Source organism: Dermacentor albipictus, chromosome 6, assembly GCF_038994185.2.
Source record: "Dermacentor albipictus isolate Rhodes 1998 colony chromosome 6, USDA_Dalb.pri_finalv2, whole genome shotgun sequence".
In the NCBI taxonomy this organism is placed as follows: Eukaryota; Metazoa; Arthropoda; class Arachnida; order Ixodida; family Ixodidae; genus Dermacentor; species Dermacentor albipictus.
In genome coordinates, this window is record NC_091826.1 from 64,925,182 (window position 1) to 64,946,078 (window position 20,897).

General features: G+C 42.8%; 1 long non-coding RNA gene across 3 annotated transcripts; it reads right to left on the reverse strand.

The window, feature by feature from the left end:
• Window positions 1-3,547: 3,547 nt before the first annotated feature.
• LOC135912310 (uncharacterized) lies at window positions 3,548-20,720 on the reverse strand. 3 transcript variants are annotated; one of them, XR_011515188.1, is made up of 3 exons: window positions 20,495-20,629; window positions 8,240-8,674; window positions 3,548-4,154 (listed from the first exon to the last, which is right to left on the reverse strand). It is a non-coding gene; the product is annotated as an uncharacterized lncRNA (long non-coding RNA). The 3 variants fall into 3 exon arrangements; XR_011515187.1 differs by lacking the exon at window positions 3,548-4,154 and having other exon boundaries at window positions 5,714-8,674; window positions 20,495-20,720; XR_011515189.1 differs by lacking the exons at window positions 3,548-4,154; window positions 20,495-20,629 and adding an exon at window positions 10,194-11,564 and having other exon boundaries at window positions 5,714-8,674.
• Between the last annotated feature and the right edge of the window lie 177 nt (window positions 20,721-20,897).

Genomic DNA, 20,897 nt, shown 5'->3' on the forward strand with positions numbered 1-20,897 from the left:
AGGCGGCGAGATAATCAAAATAGCGGCGGTGGCGGCTTTGATTAATGCCATTTCAGACCTGCAGTCAGGGCAATATACATTGACTATATGGAGTACGTGGTGGTGCCGCAAAACCGTGCAAATTATCGGGCATGTCCGAAAAATCGGGCGTCTAGAAAATCGGTCGTTAACTACTCTGGCAATACATCGTGCCGATTACACGGCGTCAATGACGATTCGTTGCGATTCCTCTGTTACTGGAGCCGGCATTAACACGACTTTCGTTCCCTTTCAATAAAGTTATAGCTAATTTTCCATGATAGAAGCAGTTTTCCCTGAGTTTTTCCAGACTGTTCAAATTCCCTGAGAATTCCCGGTTTTCCCGGTTTTCCCGGTTGGTAGACACCCTGATAATAGGTCCTCTTGATCATGCTCCACAGTATGCATGTTCTGCTTTAGTCTTTGTTGACTATCATTCCAAATGGCCCGAAGTTGCTTTTATGCCTTCAATCACATCTGAAACCATTATGCGCAGTCTTATTTTCATATTCAGTAGAGAAGGATTTCCTGATACCATAGTGTCCGACAATGGACCACAGTTTGTTTCTCCAGAATTTCAGAAATTCCTGAAGGAGAGGTATTAAGCATTTCTTGACTTCTCTTTACTACCCATGGGCCAATGGCCAGGCAGAAAGATTCAACCAGCTCCTCAAAGAATTCATACAGATTGCTACTTTGAAACAATCAGACCTCAGGTTTGCAGTCTTAGAATACTTGGCAATTTACAGGTTAATTACTCCACACATGACTACGGGTGTGTCTAGCTATGCTGCTCCATAGTCGTCATCCAAGTACTCGACGTCGCAAACATGCCTCCAATTCATCCAGAATTTGCCTCTCTGAAGTTGCGCTAGGAAGTACTGGTACGTCAAAAACAAGAAGATACCAAAAAGTATGTAGATCATCGCCGCGCTACCAAATTCCCCCAGTTTCAACCAGGAGATCTTGTCAGAATACGTACCTCACGGAAATCTGGTTTTAAATACTCCGATCCATTCAAGATTTATTGTAAAATAGGTCGAAGTACTTTCCAGCTTGAAAATGGCAATCGTTGGAATGCTTCTAAACTGGTGAAATACCCGGTACAATAGGATTCTCTTGAAAGCTTAGATGAAAGGAGTCATTTCAATGACTACACTTCCTTTGATGATAGTTTCCCACTTTTTCTTTAGTTCCTACTGGTACTGGTTTTCCTGCTGCATCCACGTCATTACAACCACCTGTTTCTCCCCCGCGACCGGGTTTATCCCATGCAGAAGAATCTCCTGAGCTCCTGTCCGACACTCTCTTCAAAGATAGGGCTCCTGAAGGAACTCGGGACACTGACACACATTCCAGTTCATTTACTAGTAATAATTCGTCTGGTCCTACTCCACAACCAGAATCAGTTCTCCAAAGGTCTACATGTCATAGACAACCCCCAGTACGGTTTAAGGATTATGTTTCCAAGTAGCTTTACTGCCCTGGTTTATTTTGTACTGAGGTTTCAACCCTCCCATGCGAATCCAGCTCTTACGTCAAAAATGTCTTTCCTTACATGTTTGTTAGGTAGACAGTATACAAGTAGTATCCTACAAAGGGGGCATTTGTGGCAGCATAAATGTGCAATGCGCACATTTTTCGATCCACGACGGCCACAGAGCTGTCTAGACTCAGGCTCTGAGCGAATGAGCCACCCATTTGTGTTGTCCAAGGGGTAAATGGATGTTTGCAGTCTGTTTCTTTTTTGCATTTACTGAATTATTACCATGCACGGTGTGTATTTGCAAGAACATATGCCTTCACTGTCTGCCCAAGACGGGTACTTTTGCGAATTTCAGTAAAATTGTGTTCATGAACTCGTGTTAATTTTGATTATCTTTATATTGTATGCTTTCTTTCTTTAAAAAATTAGGGAAAACCAAAGATTTTCCTGAATTTTCTACTGCATAATGATGTCATCCACTATTAATTGTATAACTGCTTACAATTCTGTGTTCTTCGGTAAGTCATGGTTCTGGCTTTTCTTGTGCGAGGAGAGCGAGTGGTGCATTTTCTTTTAAGGGAGAGGTGATGTGATATCCTGTTTTGATACCCAGTTTCAGTTCTGAATGGTTATGACTGCTAGCGCTACTCCGTGCCCAATGCTAAAAGTGTACCCTGCCGTGTTTCCTTTCCCCTCACTGGAATAAACACATTCTTTGTCTGGTCCCCAACTAGAGCAGTCCAGCTCTTCTCTTGCGGCGCTTCATGCCCCGGCCATTAGGCCACACCTAGTAGGACTCCTGGCCGGCCGCCCTGTCGAAGCAATACCACACACACTGCATCTTGTGTCCGTGTGCACCATTTTTGCACACCGAATGCTTATCCTTCAACTTGCCTTCTTGGAAGGCAGCTTTTCGGGGCAACCTTTAATAATGCACTTTTCTTAACCTTTTAACCCCGAATCGCAAGCTATACTCATCATGGGAGGTTGTACCAATATCGCCAATGACAAGTCATTCTCGCTCAACTTGATGTTGTGATGCTCCCCCCGCCAAACATGAGTTATGGTTGGTGATTGACTTTGGGTTAAATTTTCAGCATTAGAGGGCGGTAAAAGTCTGGAAAGAAGCACGTAATCAAGTATAGAAAATTAAGTGATAAATTTTCATAATGAGAATGACAGAAAAATTCACAGTTACATAAGAAAAAATAGCAGTTTCGCCCGAAAGGCGAAGCATCGATTGTGATAGCAAATAAGTGGACAGCTAAACGAAGTAAGTATATGTAGTAGTTTTATCGGCCGTATAAACTTTTCAGCATAGGCATACTAATTACATTAACAAGCATGATGTCATGTGCGCAAGCCAACATGAACACGTCACTCGATGACCGCGGAAACTCACTGTCACAGCGCCGCAGTGAGGAAATGTGGCAGCAGCAACAAGCAAATTGACCTTTGCCTGCCGCTCGCATCAACGTGAACTATGCCGTGAAAACACCACGCAGCGAGGACTCTGTACCCATCGCAGATGGCTTTTAAGATACAACAGCTGGGCCAGGCGCATGCAGCCACCCAGGCCACCCGGGTTGGAATGCGCCCCCCTCCCTCCCCTCCCCCTGAAGCCTTGCGTGCATCGGAAGGTGGCGCACTTCCTCCCCACTTTCCACCGTTGCATGTGAGAGATTGAGCCCCGATCACTGGCTCACCCTCATGTTTTCACTCGCAGTTACAGCATATGGCGCACGGTGACGAATTTATCACCCTTTATATGCAACATCACGGCAACATCGACAACATAAATGCTCCTGGAGTGTCCATATAATTGCTATCGCAATAAAATAATGGGGAAATTTGGTACGTCTTTCCAGAATTATTTTAGGGATTAAAGGGTTAAAGTGAACAATTTCCTATATGAAGCAGTGCATTCTCTACAGACTCGATGCAAGTCTATTGTGCAAAGTGTGCAAGAGATAAAAAAAGGCTCTTAAACACAAACACACTGAATTTGAAATGTGTACGAAACTAATAATGATGCAAGACATATTTTCTGTATTACTAGGCTTGTTTTATTAAGTTAAACAATAAAGCTCTGCAAAGCAGTTGTTTCTTCAAACAGTGTTTCTCTTCAGCATTCACACTGGTCACTCACAGCTGAGAAGAGAGTGAATATGAGCGAGAGCGTGCCAGCCAATGACAGACTATTTCAGTAAGTAATGCGATAGGGTATCTGCATTTGTTTGTTCGGTATCTGCACTTGATGCACATTGTAGGTGCACGTCTTCGTGCTTCATCTGCCATTTATGTGTGAACATCATTGAGCAAAAGTGGCACCCAAACGGCTTCTCGCCCGTGTGCGTTCGAATGTGGGCCTCAAGGATTCTCTTCCGCGTGAAGGCCATGGGACAGAGGTGGCATGGGAAAGGTCGCTCGCCAGTGTGGCTGCGAAAATGCATGACCAGGCTGCTCTTCCGTGTGAAGGCCTTGTTGCATAGGTCGCACTTGTGTGGGCCCGTGTGCATGCTTTGGTGATTCAGCATGTTTGTTCGGAAAGTTGTGCCATAGCCGCTCACGAGACAGCGCCGCAGACGCCTTCCCATGTGCGAGTCTGGGACACATGGTTGGCCAGGGTGGCGATTCACAGCAACAGAGTCTGCGTAAATTAAAATGGCACATTCTCAGCAAAATGGAAAGGAAAATGAGAGGGAATTGGACAGGGAGGTTGGCCAGTATTATCTAGTGTACTTTGTTCTGGGTTAAAGGGGTGGTGATGGTGAAGCATGATGAGCAATAAGATTATGAAAACTTGCTCGTAAACATGAGAGTGCACAACTCTTGTCATCTTATTACACAACTGTTATAAAAACATAATGTGTAAAACTCTTATAGTCCGTCAAACAGCTCACATGTGAGAAAGAACAGCGGTGATGCAGTTGAAGCACTCTGCGCTGATAACAATCTAGACCTAGTACATCAGAATCCTTATTGAGGGGGGGGAGGGGGGGCAGCATTAAAGTGTGTAGCATGGCCAAAATTTCATGTTTGTATGCTCTATGGGGGCCATCATAAAGGATTTTGCCCGAGTTTTTTCTCGCAATTAAGGTCAATGTCAAAAGCTACCCACATGAAGCATGCCTTCTCATGTGAATGAGAGAGCTTGTTTTCAGCCCCATGGCATTGGGCCGTGAATAATGAAAGAGGCATTCCTCTGCCAAACCTGTTGAATGGCAAGTGTGTGCGAGCAACAAGATGGACAGCTGCTCCGCAACCTCGACGGTTGTCAAATATGGAATGGACAACCAATGATGTACAAGTGACCATTGCAGCAGACATCAGAGCTTGAAGCACACTTGCTGTAGCTCTTTTGCTAAAACAAATGCCCCGTCGTGTGTCTATGATTTCACAGTAGAAACTCTGTGAACGTGTGGTATTCACTGCCAATCAGGTTCTCCTCTTGACATCGATATTCAACGTTTTCACTCACACTCTACCAGTGCCGCATAGCTAATATTGACGGCTGTTGGTGCTGGAGATGTCGCTGTCAACATAAGCCCAAATACTTGAGTCTTTCAGACTTCATTAGGGTTTATTGAAGTTTTACTATGAAAATCATACATGTAGTCCTGTTAAAGTCAAGTCAAAGTCAATATCCCAGTCAAAGTCAAGTCCTATCTTAAAATAAATGCTGGTTAACCAGTAAACATTGGCACTACTCATGCGACATCAGTAGCATAGCTCTAATGACATATGGGTGTTAAACTGCAACCTTCTTGTTTATGGGAGGGGATTCAGTTGTGACAGTAAATGGTATCGGGCTAGTAACTGTTAACGCTAAAGCTATGCATGCATTGTGGTGATGGGTAGTCGTCTGTAATTTTCTTATGAACTAATTCTACTGCAAGTCAGTCTGGGAAGTGAGTGCACACATATTGAACCCACGCAGCCTATGAGATCAATAAAGACATGTGAAGATCGAAAATGGAAACTAAGTGAAGAGACAAAATGTCAAGTCATTTAGTGGAGTTCTTGGAGTGCAGGATTACCTAGCTTTATTTGCACTCCTCTGTGACTTGTACTTACTAATGGATTACATGCGTTGTATGCCTTATGGTTTGCAGTTGTGAGCACTATTTTGTGTGCATTGCATTTCTCCTATCACCCTGCATTAAAGTTACATGCATCATTTGGTACTTGAGCGACAACAAGCTCAGATAAAATGAATAAATGCTATTTTTATTAGTACACAAATACCAAAGGCAGGCAATAGACCTTGCCTCAAGCAAACTGTTGCTTCGGAAGCTTTTTATTGCTATGGCCACAAGTTCTAGCAAAACACATTTTAGATGCACATTTGCAACTTATATTCTGCATTCTGAAGTGTCTTTAAAAGATGCTTTTGGTGTTTTAAGCGCACTGATTGTGAAACAAAGGAAGTAAACAACACTGCAGATAAAAATAAGACAAACACAACCTTCAACACTGTCATCCACAATGTGTTGAGCGCAACTACTATTCACTACGTATAGACATGAAAGTGAAATTGTCATCTATTACCCTTTGATAAAGAACTCTCACAACCTATGTTTGTTCTGAAGCAGACCGGCATAAAGCAAAAATACATCCCAAGGATGAACAATAATCGGACGTATATGAGGAAGGCAAAACATTGAACACCGCATAACACAGCAGAGCAACAATACTTATGAACACCGAGGCAACTCTCCAACACCATCTCCTACACAATGGTCTTAGAGGCATTTATGGAATATAGCGCAGAACTCTCGATGTAATCCGTCTGTTGCAGCTGATTTCCAGTTAGAAGTGCAAGCATCTCACAGAGTATGTGAACCTCTCAATGCGAGCTGGAAAGAGCATTTTGTAGCAATTGTGGATAAGCCAAGCACAGCAAATTTATTACTGGAATGGTTTCATCACAGTCTTCATCCAGTATGAAAACATACTGTTACGCAGAGTTCGCTGGACAGGAATGTAGACTTGGCGCTTCTACAGAGATTTTAAGTAATATTTAAGTATAGGAGTTTTTAAATGAAAGACCAGTTCCTTCTAAAATAAGCCGTGAGAAGTGGCTTCCATGGTATGGCAAGTGAAATGTTGTAATTGGCCACTAATTAACAATAATTTACCATAAATATCATAGCAATAGCCCACCTAAAATCAAGAAAAAATGAGTGAAAATATGGGGTGGGCTAACTTTCAGTGCGATAGGTAACTTTCAGCTTCTTTTAAGCCAGGAGCTTAATCAGTGGGGGTTATCTTTCAGGAATTGGGCATCTCTTGGGATTTTACAGTAATAATTAAGTTTTAAACGTTTAATTTCAGTGGGCTTATTGTATACAGCAAACTGAAGCAACCCCTCTGCAAAAGCCACATCAACTTTTGTGCCTGTATGGATGTGATTAGCTGCAGAACATTGGCACGACCCAATTCGGCCATCCAAGCACGCAAAACTGGAACTGGGAGGCTGCACCACATGCCTAGCAGGACCCCTCGAGGCAATGTACAGCTTACATCACCTAGTTGTGGGTAATGGGTGGGTAATGGGCAATGGGTTACAGCTCTTTGCTCCTGGCTGTCACGAGGTGCAGGCTGCCCACCACTGGAAGCACGACATTGCTTCGTGGGGCACGGCTACTGCAGGATTCCGGGTGTTGTGGTCCTGGAACCGGGTGTCACACTGAAGGTCGCTCTCTAGCCTACGCCACCAGTGCATCTCAAGAAGGGTGGCTGGCCTGTGCTACCAATGGCCTAAGCTCACAAGAAGGTAAAGCTTCCCCACGTCCTGGCGTCTTTCAATGAAGTTCTAGGAAAACCTCTGCCATCTCGATTTCACACGCACCTCCAATTTGTCATCACTGTCAGCATCTCAGTGTTGACTCAGTGGAATGTTGTTTGACGTCAGTACCACAATGGCTCAGGCTTCTGCTGTTGGGTAAATACGCCAAACGTAACACTGTGTGCACACTGCTACCTCCCAGTTTTGGTTTCATATACTCAGACAGCAAAGATTCCTCTTCCCAAAGTTATGCGTGTAATCTTTTTTTTTTTTCTTTCAAGAGTTGATATGGCTTGTACAAAGAGCTCGCTTCAATTTTCTGATGATGATAAGCCCACTGAAATTAATAGTCTAAAGGTCACCACTGCTCACGGCATGTCTCCAAAGGAACCGTCCTTTTATTTCAAAACAACTTTGTTTAAATATTACTAAAAGTCCTCATGGAAACACCTGTCATATAAGCTATTCGCACGTAAAGGTAGACAAGAAGGTTATACGCTGACAGCTCCAGCTAATGAATGGTCTTCCACTACTTCTTCACCACTTTCAGCACACAATCGTCGTTTGCAAATACCTCCGTAACAATATCAGTCATCAAAACGCACTGTCGGTTGTGCCCACTGTCACGCATATATATTTCACAATACTCTGTTCTGCAGCTGCAAAATCACTGCATAATTAAGCAGATAGGATTACGTCACAGTTTCTCACTGTGCTATCTGTAAACCAAACTGGCTTGCCACAATATTCAAGCTCCCTACATGACTAGCTGGGGCCATCCTCTCCAGGCCTCTGGAAAGTTGCTGAAGTAGCTTTACTTGTTCCACTTCAGCGTCCCTTTATGTGTATATGCAAGCACTGCCATATTGCAAAGCCTGACAATCTCATAGTGACTGAAGACAAGCAAAAACATCTCTCTTGCAAAGGTCTTCTGCAATGCTCACCACCAGCGATTTTCACCAGTACTATGTGGCAAGCCCTTCAGAGAGCTGCAGTCCCTTTTGAATGCATGCAATGCTCATGGTACCTCCGTGACAACTTGCACACGAAGGACATGCCACAAAAGCATCACTGGATCGGTCTCTTCCCAGTATGCGTCCGCATATGATACTTGAGGGTAACTTTCTGCGTGAAGGCCCGAGGGCATAGGTGGCAGTGAAATGGTCTCTCGCCGGTGTGAATGCGGAGGTGAACAGTCAGGTTGCTACGCCTTGTGAAGGACTTGTTGCAGTAGCTGCAAGTGCGCTGCTCGACGTCCACGTTTTCGGAGGGGCACAGGTCACTTCTGCTAACTTCTGTGGGTGATAAATGCTGTACTGTTTGAGTGGCAGAGGAGTTGTCTACATGCTGATGAGCACTGTGCTGCCATCTCATGGTGCCTGCAAGACAAACGATTTAATTTAGTGCAGCGGCTACAGTACGGAAAGTTAAAGAGCAGAGATTATATTTCTTACATCTGCCAGGTAAGAGAGACTGCAAGCGCTCATAACAGCTAGAGGATGCACAAAGTTTGACGACACCACACACTATGCTAGAAGAAACTGCACATAAGTTCTCCATTCTTCCTCAGCTCTAAGCTCTCACCACAATGACTACTGTTATTGTTCCTAGCACCCATGCTCCAAGAAATAGCATCATTTGCATAGAGCAGACAGCAATAGGAGTACAGTTTTAAAACTTTGCATACATGACTTTGCGAGCGTGACAAGAACTCTGTCTTCCACAGCTGTCTGTACATATAAAAGGTACATAGGCAGTACAGACAAGTATCAAAGCAAGATTTTGTACTTAGCAAAAGACACCATTGAGGAGTTGTTGTAAGCACATATATGAAGGCAAGTATATTCTTCATTGCTCAATCTTGTGTCTTCAAGTACCTCTCTTTCTGTCATTAAAAACAATTTTTTACGAGACGGGCAAACAGACAGAGAGATATCTGCGTTTCCCAACAGCCCAGAGGCCTCTGCGACAATACACAATGTCATGTACAAAACACATATTGCACACAATATGGTATTAAATGTCTCACAGCAATTTACCGTACAATAAAAGACAAGTGTGGATTGGAAAGCAAACGGCAGTAGCCAATGTTCTAGTTGACATTAAGAGAAGGAAATGGAGCTGGGCAGGCCATGTAATGTGTAGGGCAGACAACCAGTGGCCTGTCAGAATTACAGAATGGGTGCCAAGAGAACAGAAGCGCAGTCAAGGATGGCAGAGAATTAGGTGGCATGATGAAATTAATAAATTTGCAGGCATAGCTTATAATCAGCTAGCACAAGAGGACTTATTCCTGCGGTGAACATAAAAATAGTCTGATGATGGTGATGATCAGAAAAAATAGGTACCAGTGTCCTGTAATTTATACAATACGTTATGACACAGTGAGGAGTTCGTGACAGAGAAATAATAGCACAAGTAAACATTCAAATAAAGCTGTAGTGTAAGACATTGTGTCGCAAGTTTGTTGTAAATGCATCATAAAGCAGGCAGCTGGTTCATCTGTGTACAATATATGCAAACGCTTCTATGCTTTGCTAGGCGGGGCACAGAATCGTAAATATGACAATGCCATCACAGCAAACCACTATATAGATGCAAAAATTTTCCGTCATGCACAAGCCTCCTGACACCTAAAGCCTCCAGGTCTATGTCTGTCTGGACAGACTTATAGTTGTAAAAACATTGGCCTATGCGTCTTGCCACATGCTATGCACACTAATTTCTGCAGCACATTTGTCATCAAATTGCTATAATATACATGCAGAGTTTCACAATACAAAGCAGGGCTGGATGAGAATACAATAGAGGCTACAAAAGTGTTTTCAGCCTGTGAAATCTGTTTATTAAACAATTCCAGGCAATTACAGTGCAACGTTAACAACATGGGATACATGCATGCAAAAATCCAGCTTGCAACCAAGTTGTAGATCGATGAACCTGACTTGACTCAACCACTATATTGATCCACCTGCAAGACAATATTCGAATGTTATGCTGTGAATCATTCTGTTAAAAGATATACAACAAAAGTTTTCTTCAAAGATGACCCCTGTTTATCGAGCACCATTGCTTAATCTATGTGATGTCTTTCTGCAGAAAATGGCAGTAATTTTGCTTTCAGATACAATTACTATAAGCTACCAGGAAGCAACATTTCTTAATTGCAGATCTCTTATGTAAATTAATAAATACCAATAGCAACAAGAGCCCAAGGTTTAAGCCCTGAGGCACCTGAACATGACACAAAAGACTGTAAGTAAGCCTAAGTACATGACCAGGCTGGGGCGTACTGCAAGGTAACTACACAACCACGAACAAGATAAATGACCGTCTTGTAGCTTTTTAGGTTCAGCAACCACAGCTCTTTAGAAATGGGAAAAGTGTCTCACATGAAACCTTGCTGAGCTAATGTGCGAGCCAATGGTAGGGAATGGGACACGAGATGAAGACAAAACAACATGGTGCGGTGTTGTCACCTATGTCTCATTCCCTAGCTGTAGTTTTCGTAATGAAGAAACCAACCAGAACAATGTGATGTATTACCAGCCTTGTTGAATGCTTTAGTCTTGTTAGTGTCCGCACGTGAACAAACACACATACACATGTATACAAAAGGAAAGTCAGCATGGCTTTGGATGGATACTGTTACTTTTTTGTTTAGTACTTCATTATTCTTTTCAAGTAGCTCCTTCTCCAATGCCTGAGGGTATTTTAAGTAAGCAATAAGTAACGTAGTTGTTTCCACTGAAGGGCTCTGCAACACATTTTGTATCAAACAAATGAAATCAGCTTGTATTGGGTTACATAATGATGATGATCACCGGACTTTATTGAGAGAAGACGAAGTTGTTTGGTCACCTTCCTTGCGGTTGGCCTATTCAGTCCAGGAAGCTATGTGGCCTACTTTGACCTGTTCACCAGCTGACGCTGGTCATCACGGCTACATAACCAAGAATATTTTTATGCAGATATTCATTGTTAAACCTATGCATAAAATCTTGCTATAACATTGTCCACTTCTTCCTGGGCTTCCTGATGAATTGGCTGTCATTGCCTGCTGCCAATGCGCATTGTAGAATGTTTCCAGCTACTCTTGGCCACATCCTCCAAAACTTCACAAACGGGACCCACCAGAGTAAGTACAGGGTGGGGTAAAAAACTGAAGACAGACTCACAAAATGGACCAAATATCAATTGATTCTAGAGATCAATCGTGACATGGCTCCAAGGTACCAGTTTTGCGCTGTCCACTGTAATCGACACCAAGTTGAGTAACTGCACAGTCAGACATTGCATCACAGTGTAAATTTACCTTAAAGGATAACTCTACAAGAAATGTTGTTCTAAATTTACATAGATCCCGTTACCATAAGTACAAGAGGTTCATTAGCTTAGAAACTTAGAACTTTAAGTAGCATAAAAAACAATGTATTGAAACCAAGTCTACTCAGGGTAGCTTGAAGATTAACTACGTGTGATGACATCAGAGCCTACTCTTTGTGAACACAGTGAACGCCAACAGAGTGTCCTCTTTCAAGTGCCTACCAAAACTTGGCTTTGTGAGCCCGAATGCTTCCATCAAGTTCAAATATAAAACATGTAACAACAACAACCACAACAACAACAAAAGCCACTGAATGTTATGTGTCATTCTATTAGGAGCTCTGTGTGCTTTAATACTGTGCGTAACGGCCAAGGAATGAACCTTGCAGTGAAGACGAGCACATGTGCAAAAACGATTACTTGGCAAACACACACTGCTCAGTCACCACCCTCAGCTAGTAAGTGCTGAAGTCAGCAAGCACAGGACAATTAATCAAAAAAAAGATCACACAATCATGTGCATAAGTCGAGAGCATGTATGATGATCTTTAAAATTCATTTTGAATGAAATTGAATAGCGTTTTGCCACAATATTACACATGCCAAGGAGAACATGTAGTAGAACTATTGTTACGATCCACGGACCTTACAATATCGCCAGAGTGCCCCTTAATGCAAAAAAAGGTCAAAGTCAGGCAAAATGTTAAGCAAGAGAATGTGACAAGTTGTACAAAACTAACTGTGACAACTCTAGATTTATTGCACAGCCTGGAAGCCATAGGACAATTAAGCAGAGGTGATGTACCAGCTTTATCATTTTGGCAGACATTGTTGTCCAAACGATGGGAGGAGCTGCAATGCATTGCAGTCAGTGGGCTTGTTTAATCAGACACCAAGATTTGAAATTGTGTAAATGTTACATTTCCTTCTATGTAGTCCTTCGGCTGGCCTGTGTTATTACTGGCCGCGGAGGTCATGGGACTGCTGATAACCTCAGCATTCCTGAGGGACAGTGCATCAGATTTGTGAAGAGGTCAAGAACCTCTATTAAAGCAACTCGACATCACTGTTATCATGGAAGTCGTCTGCCGAATCCTACATGTTTCTCAAGAGGCTGTCATCTGGCAATGTTCACGTGCAACCACAATTGCTGCAAGCAGCCCAAGCTGATCGTCACGAACAGCCAATTAACTGCTGCAAGGAGCCAATGTACGACTTCTGTGAGAATGGTGTCAGCTTCTGCTTCTCGATTGCCTTGTGATGGCATCATATGCGACAGCGAAGGCACAACATTAGGGGCGGAGTCTGACAAGGTGGTGCAACAAGATAGGCAGAGTGCTGCAAAGAGTTGACCACTCGGATTGGCCAGGACAAGGTCATTGAATTCCCTCGTCTAGGAGACAGAACAATTACATTAAAAATACTTTATCAGTGTATATAAGCTGGGCTCTGAGATGTAGTGCTCCGACATGTAGTGTGCTTTAATACAGTTGTGTAGACTGCTGAGAAATAGTGTGCTCCCAACCATGGAGTCATTTGTAAATATGTAATATAAAACCATTCATTTGCTTTAATCTTCCGACCTCACCTCCTCACCAACAAGTAACTAACAATGACGTAGACGGACAATGGCTTGGGTCCGCTTAGTTGGCTTAGTGCAGCGCCCTGGTATAGCACAAGCCAGTTACAACATTCTAGGTGCTTTGGTGGCATAGACAAGCGACCCTCTGGTTCACACCAGACACTCAACCACAAATCAAAACCAGAGTCTTAACCGCAGGTTGACAGTGGTGAAACGGAACCTTTGACCAACTTCAATCACCAACTATTGGATGGTGAGCGGCAGGATGAATGCAGTGCATCATGACTGCACAGTATAGGACGAGCGCCTGGCTTATACTCGAGATGCATTGCATCATTTAGCCTAGAACTGTTAAAGGGCAATAGGGTGTATACACCCTATTGTATACACCCCTAGAGAAATTACGGCTGTTGCATGTCTCAGCAGAAAGCAACTTTCAGCATAGATCTGAACCAGCTACTGCAGCTACACCTCATACTAATGTGGAAATAAGTGGGAAATGGTGAGCTATTGGAATTCCAATCAACTGAAGGCGACTTAGGACTAACAACTTCGTGCGACTGATTTGATATGCTGAAAGACATGGGAACATGGTGTTACTTTGGTGGGTAGGCATTTGGTTTCTGCAGTAATGTTTGCCAGGCTGGTAAATTTATTGCTATTGCAATGAATCTACCTCAACAGCAATAAATCTACACTCCAATAAACAAATCTCGATAGCAATAAATCTATACTCCAGGCCCATTTCTGCAGGTGGCATTGCCGTGAGGTTCCGTATAAGGTTAAAGGGCAACAAAATTGTCGCCACATGTCGTATGTGCGAGTGAAAGCGTGAGAGAGTGAGCCAGCGATTGCAGCTCAATCTCGCATACGCAAGGGATGAAAGTGGGGAGGAAGCGCACCGTCTTCCATCATGTGCAAGGCTCCGGGACCAGGGTAGGGAGGGGGCACATTCTACTCGAGACAGCCTGTGCAGCTGCGTGCTCCCGCCCGGGCCATTGTATTTTGAAAGTCATCTGCTACGAGGACAGAGCCTCCCGCACGCTGTGTTTTTGCGGCTTAGCAAGACATGGCATGAAGGTCAATTCGCTCGCTGCTGCTGACGTGCTTCCCCACTCCAGCACATTGAGAGTGAGCTTCTGCAGTCATCGAGTGAGATATATTCATGTTTGCTCATGTGTGCGTGACACCATGCTTGTTAATTTAGTTAGTATGGCTATGTTTGGAAGATTATAAAGCCAAATAAAACTACTATTCCTACTTTGTATACCTATCCACTAATTTGCTATCAGAATCGATGCTTCGCCTTTCAGGCAAAACTGTGACTTTCTTTTTACTTGCACTGCGAATTGTGAGGTTCTTGCAGCAAGTATTGTGCAACAGCAGAAGCAAATCGTAGCGTGCTGCAGTTTTCTGAGGAGCACTGACTAGAATCTGACTATTTTTGCTTCAATATGCAAATAAATCTCTCCTTTTCGCTCCTTCTCCTCGACATACTGCTCCCTATGCCTGGAGGGTTCCTGGCCTGAATGCTACCTTGAGTTGTGACACCTGTGGCATCTGCAAGAAACAAACAAGAGCATGAAGCAGATATTTCAGCAGACGAGAACTGCAATGAAAATGGGTGCCATATGTGGCATTGGGTATTATAGTGCAGTTTGTGTTAACCTTACAACTTCCTAATCCACCACGGTAGTTCAGTGGTTACTCGCGTAAAGAAAAATGATATGAATGTGTCTGCTAAGGTGTCTTTGACAGCCACAGTGCTGTTTTAATACATTAAGTAAACCCCTCGAAGATCAATGGATCATGCTCAATTTCCTAGCCCTTACAAAAAAAAAAAAAAAAAACTAAATGCAAAATTTTAATATCTTTTTTGCACTTCGTCAAATTTTCATGTGCAATGCATATGCTTGAAAAATATGCTGTAGACAAGCCTTGTCTTTCTTAGCCACCCAGAATATTTAATACTTGTTCTGTAAAAGGGGCTCTTACTCAACACGTGCAAGTTTTACATCTGACAAGGAAATTAATGCAAAATACAAAATAGCATGCATGGGGTTTAGAGAAAAAGCAGCCAAATACAACTGCACATGCTGGAATTGCCTTGTATCTCAGAAACAAACCAAACTATCCACAGCCTGAACTAGTCGCACTTGCTTTTTGTGAAACTGTATGGTTGGTTAAGGTAAATATTACAGGCAATGTTAACCTGAAAGTATGGGGAGGCAATTGCTCCACCTCTTTATGCAGATAAAGAGGTGAACGAGGTTCGGGAACTGGAAACCACTTGTACATGTGTGAGAAGAAGGCACGAGATCTCCTTGCAAACTATTCTCAGTCCTTCGGGGAACATTATCTGCATGGGATCTTTAGGACAATCAGGAGTTTTCAAAATAATTAGATCCAAAGTTAAGGGACGTTATCAGGCAGGCATACAAAAAATGCAAAAGGTATACACAGGACTACGGGTTTTCAGGTATGCAAAGTCACTTGGAGGCAGTATTTCCAAAAACTTCTGGATAGTAGTTAACGCTTGGCAGTTCAAGGTCTGCCTTGTGGAAACTGTTACGGAAGAGCTAAAAGCTTTTTCTTTCTATAGAAGGTCAAATGTGGAAGGTTTTGCATGAGGCACTGGAAGCTGTGTGCAATTAAAGCTCCCATATACGCTTTAAAGCAAGCATATCCAGTGACTTTAGGAGTAGTATCCCAGAATTATACTTCATTTCATACATAGGAGGCAACATTGTGGAAGCTACGCAAGCAGTGTGGCCACAGAAGTCTCACTCCACACGTTTTGCAGAGCAGTTACTCTTGACGTGCAACATTTTACGAAGTAACTATGTCATGCATTACAAATGCTACTTGTTGGATGCAACTTTACGTCATATCACACACTGGTTATGCATATTTGTGCTTCTAGTAGGCGACATACTATGTTCTGGTAGGGGCACAAGTGATGCATTGTGACTGCTGGTCACAGGAACGTTAGTCTGCTCTTGCAGTGGTAAGCAGGCGTAAATCTCCGACGCCATTCATGTAATAATACGTGACGTTGTGCGATGCAGAAGTACGAAACCTAATTTCACTTTAAATTACACAGCAAGTACCTCATATTTTTCTTTCATATGTGATGCATTTATTTTTGGTCACGAATGCATATAATGAGATAAGTCTTTTGAGCCTTCATAGTGTTGCCTCCTATGAATGAAACAAAGCTTAGTGCTTGATCTTGTGTGTTCGTGACATAAGCACATGAGACTCCTGTTGTGTACTTCACAATGTGAAGCATCATTAGAGGCAAGTGTGCCACATCCCATGATATACTGCTTGCTGCACTCCCATTGGCATTTGAAGTATCTAAAGAATTTAGGCTCCAGTGAGGTAAATTAATTAATGCACACCAACAAACAAAATATTTTTTTTTTAATTTAGAAAGCCGTCATTGCATGCAACTATGTGCCCAGACTCATGCTATTCTTTTTTAACTGAGAAGTCTAAATTATTGAGACACAACCTTGTGGTGTGCACCTTTTAGCCCCTAACTAAACAATGCACATACTGCCACATTTAGTTCGATTTGCATGATTGACAAAGCTCGTGCACAACTGGCTGCAAGTTTGCGAAACGAGGCAGTTGTGAATAAAGCTATTGTACTTACGGTGGACTTATAATGCATCAGTCACAAGAAAATATTCTTCGTGGTACCTTCACTCCTGCAGCTCTCTAAATAAGACATTGCTACTGAAAGTGCACACAAACCTTTACAAAATTGTTTATCAGACCACAACAAGACTGCTTCAAAATTACATACTTTACAAGGACCAGGACCAATAGGATTCACTGCAAGGGATCAAATGCAATCAACATATACTTCACTTAGTCAAGTTAAAATATAGCTTTGCAGAAACCATCTACAACGATTGTCAATGTAAGTGAATAGCCAAGTGCTTCTAGAAACCATTCACTTATATTTGTTGCAGTAGGGATGTCTAGGTAGAGCTGGTTCTTTCATTGCATAATTCAGTTGAGAACATTGCTGTATAACCAACACATTGTTAGCGGTTGCATAAACCAAGCACTCCACCACAGCACCTAAACCTCCAGACGTCCCAAAGCTCTTTTGTCCAGTACCTGCTGTGCACATGCCTATGCATCAGTGCTTTTGTTATCAGCAGTGAAAGTGCAACCTCCACAAACGTGGGCGAAAGAGCCACAGAAGGATATTCACAATACAGACAGATGATCTGGCAACGGAGCTGCCAGTGAGAGAAATAATTCAAGGATTACCAGCACAAACATGGAGTCATACATGGAGTCATAGGACTCCATGTATGCAGGTGCATTTCCGATGTTTTGACACCTTGTATCTAAGCCATAAAAAAAAAGCAATTAAAAGCAACAAGATATATCTCATGCCTCAGCGCACCAATCGAGCGCCAAAGGATTAAATAAGTCTTCATTCCTTTCCAACAAATGCCTGTCTAAAGAGAAGAGGGTAGTGTAACTCTGGATCGGCAAGCTGATGATGAGGCCAATGCAGGTTTGCAGCACTCACTTCTTCACCGAAAACTTTTCCTCGAGCAGTGTCAGTAAGCAAAATGCTAACTGTCAACATTGATCATGATAATATACACAAAGTCTTTACGACGCTGTGGCAGTAGTTTTTGTGAACGGTAGGTTAAACACGTCATGAAAAGACAAGCTAACTAGTTCAATCTCGTCGCTTAGCAGTTCAAGACCGTGATTTATGTACTTGCACAGGGCGCAAGGCATTGCAAGAAGTGCAGACAGCATGGCACTGAAAAATACAATGAAAAGCTCAGGCATACTGATATTATTGGCTGCCTTCATCAAAAATAAACTCAAATTCATGTAGGAAGCTTCCTTTGACCGTGCGACATCTGTACAAACCGTCTTTAAATAGCAACGACTTGGGCACTGCATACATTGACAGATGCCAGAACACACAGAACTTCCTTGCCTTCCATTAGGCATGGGGTCCTTTTCTCCACAGGTAAGAGGTGACTCATCATGTCTGCTAAAGACAGCTCTTTCCTAAACGGTACCACCATCATTACCTTTTTTCCGCAGCCGATAAGAATAAGCTTGGCACGCTATAACAGATGTACACTCGGCTATACTGATTAACTTCGTAACAACCATCACCGATCGCCTAGCATGCCATGTATAGTGCGTGTGCATTGTTAATCTGCTATAAAGAAAATAATGCTTTAATGCTAAACATCTTTCCTAGAGCATTTTAAATGGGTTGTTACACAATCACTTAGCAAGTCGTGCAGCAGATACTATCGTTGTTACAGAATTGTCAAAACGTGAAGTCGGATATTGGCATCTTCTTCACTGCCCTTGATAGGTCTTTCGCCCTCAGTAGTCCAGATTTCATACCAGTATCTTTAGTTGAATTACTCGTGGTAATATTAGCCGTGAGAAAGCTAAGTGTACAACCTTCATCAGAAGTCCTAACAGATTAGTCATCCTAATGTTCATCACTCACTGCCAATAGTGAATCTCGCATCTTGCATATATTCCCTTCTCTTGCGCCTGCCCAATCAAAGTTAGACTTGTCTGGATACCAGGGCATAAAAGATTATTTATGAATAAAATGGTAGATAGCCTGCCGAGAGCGGCGCTCAGTGGCCCGATTTCCTCGGTACTGCCAATGTCAACTTGCATTACCACAGCTAGATTCAGGTAGCGTGCTATCATGCTTGACTTTTTAAAGCCAGCTGCAACTAATTTTGCATAGTAACGATACCCTTGGCACAGCACAACAGGCACCTTGCCTTGCACCCCATTCAACTGAGCACGAGGTTGCAGGGTGCACCGCTGCCCCTCGGGGAATCAAAGGCATAGGTACAGTGCACGTTAATAGGTGCAAAAAAACTTCGCTGAATTGAATAAACCTATGGGTGACGTTTTTAGACACAGTGGGCACTTCAAGTGGACGAGTATGTGCTCTCTAACCTCTCCCGACTTTTCACAGCCGGAAAAGTGTACAACATCGCAATTTGTTGTGGAAATTAATATAATGGTGCTTTTACAGCGCAAGCTGTTATGGGCTCATTCCAACAGCTGTTTCAGGTGGCGATGGTGTGCACTGCTGCTGCCGCCAGCTATCACCAGGAATGGAAAAAAAGAAGTCCCAGTTCCCGCCGTTAACAAATCCAGGCCCGCTGTGTGGAAGTCAGCTACTCTACCACTGGGCCACGCCAGCACTTTTTTTTTCTTTATTGCATGGAATTATGAGTAGCGTCAATCTAAAATGGTTACATTACATTTGAACATACATGAGAAACAAGTGCACACATGGTATGCAGTCCAATGAAAGTAAAAAATTCGGGCAAACAAACACAAGCGTCCAGACGCGAAATCCATTTAGGTATGAGATCAAAGGTAGCAACCACACTACACACTGCAGCAGCCTCTTTTCGAAAGACAGACCTTGTCGAGCGAGGTGGCTCGGCATGTCTGTCAATCATTCAGCTTCTCCATAATGAATGAAGTCTCAATAACATGAACAAATCATATGGTGCATTACTGGCTGTCTTTTTGAAAGGAAGGGATTGGATACCATAAGATGCGAGAGGAAGGTCTTTTCTGATAGTTTTTTGTAAAATGTCCCAAAAATGAAATGTGTTGCGACAAAGTATAAAGCAATGCTCTATTGTCTCGGGTTGATTACAAAGTCTACAATTTGTATTCCAAGGTATATATAGTCCAACATGGCTGATTCTTGGGCTAGTTGGTACGGTTTACTCATAATGGCAAAGCCTTAAGCGCAATTTAAAAAGACAGGGACATGACAGCACTGTCCTGCATCTCTGTCACGTCCCTGTCTTTTTGAATTGCACTAAAGGCTTTGCCATTACGAGTACATATAGTCCTTTTTCCTGGAGCCATGTTTTAACTGGCAGGGTGGAGATGTGCAGCTTAAAGAAAAATGTTTTTGCTGCTGGCATAATGCACATTCTGCGGACACGGCAAGGAACATCTTGACCAACTGAGCCGCGCCAGCGCTCGCTAATATGCAGCAGAAAAATGCCCTAGAAACGCATCCTAGCAAGCAAGGAGAAATGTGATGCGACATGCGTGCTGCGTAGCATCTATACGTGCACATTTTGCGCTGCACTTGCAATTATTAAACCAAGTAGACCGCCATGTAGCAGATGTACATGTAGCTGTACAAGGCAGTTAAAGAAGGTTTGAGGAAAAAAAGAAGTTCAAGGAGGTGTATACAAGAATGCTAGAAAAAGTATACATTGTGTACCTGATTAAATCAAGCTGGCTACGTGACATGTCACCGCCGCATTTCAAAGGGGACACCGATAAATCATCGTCACCATCATTAGCATCGTATCATGCCACTTGTCTAATCAAGCTGGCTAGTGACTATGTCATAGCCGCATTTCAAAGGGGATGCCAATAAATCACGATCATCATTAGCATCACATAGTACCACTTGCTTTGCAATGTGATATTCGTGCCGCGTAGCATCTATACATGCGTCCTTTGCATTGCAGTTGCATATTATTACACCAGGTGATTCGCCTTGTAGAAGCAACATAGGTAGCAGTGCAAGGTAGACAGAGAAGCCTTGAGGAGGGAAAAGATTATGGAGATGTGTAAATATTGATGTAACGAAAAAAATTTATGATGTACCTGATTAGTTC